The sequence below is a fragment of the Capsicum annuum genome, unplaced genomic scaffold (assembly GCF_002878395.1).
Source record: "Capsicum annuum cultivar UCD-10X-F1 unplaced genomic scaffold, UCD10Xv1.1 ctg83108, whole genome shotgun sequence".
Lineage (NCBI taxonomy): Eukaryota > Viridiplantae > Streptophyta > Magnoliopsida > Solanales > Solanaceae > Capsicum > Capsicum annuum.
Genome location: NW_025893951.1, coordinates 1 through 1,141, shown reverse-complemented (window position 1 = coordinate 1,141; position 1,141 = coordinate 1).

The window sequence follows — 1,141 nt, the reverse complement described above, 5'->3', positions numbered from 1 at the left end:
TGTATATGTTTTATAAATTATTATATATATCATTATATTGTAGTATATATATCTTGTAGTATATGTTTTATTTAGAGTAGTATATATATTTAACTAACGTATAGTCGTATACACGATTACATCTGTAATTGTGTATATGTATTATGTGTATATATTTTTTAAAGTCTAATGTAGTATATACTTTATATATCGTGTATATATATATTGTTTAGCTTATTTAAAATGTATATAGGTGGGTATATATAGTGTATATTGAAGAAAAACCTTTTTTTTGGATGTTTGACCGGTTTTGACCGAATTTAGGTGGGTTAGACCGGGTTGAGTTAAGTGAGCCGGTTTAAGATTGTTTTTAAAAAATTTACTGTTGGGCCCAAAATCAAACCGGCCCGTTTAACCAGGCTCGGATCCAAACCGACCCACTAACCGGCTAAAATTCATGGGTCGGCTCCAGATTGACCCGGCCTGGCCCACTTAACACCCTAACATAAAGTGATAAAGTGAATAAGACTTTAATCTCTTTTTCTTTTATTGTTGTCCTATAAAGTGTTGAATAAAGTTTGGTAAATCTATTGGCAGAAGGCTAGAAGATTTCCACTTAGTAGTTGTATACTTGTTTTCCAATTTGACACTTGACTAGCAAGTAGTTGCTTACTTTGCAATGAAGCACGTCATGGTAAACGTTATATTAGGGATAATTATGGGGTTGAACCATTCGGAGATGTAGTTTAATTTTACAAAATATATACAAAGTGTTTAGATATTTCTTATACGTTGTTTATACTTTAATCATGCTGGTAAATTAGATGGCCGAAGGATATAGATCCATAGTTTTCCCGTTACATTACAAAGTAACACAATGCATTATTCGTTATTAACGAACTTACATATCTTTATAGTGTGTGTAACACTTTTAATTATAATATCAAAATAATTTGTTTTAAAATAATTGCATTGTCAGTTTATAAAAAGAAGCTCATTCCTTCATTGAAAATGGCCCCCCTCCTAGAAATGGTTTGTTTAATTGATGTGTGTATCTAAAGATATTTCCATCATGCACACACTATATATGTCATTATGAATCTCATCTCTTCCGCACACAACAGTTTAATCAATCCTATAATGATAACAAAGGCATAATGAC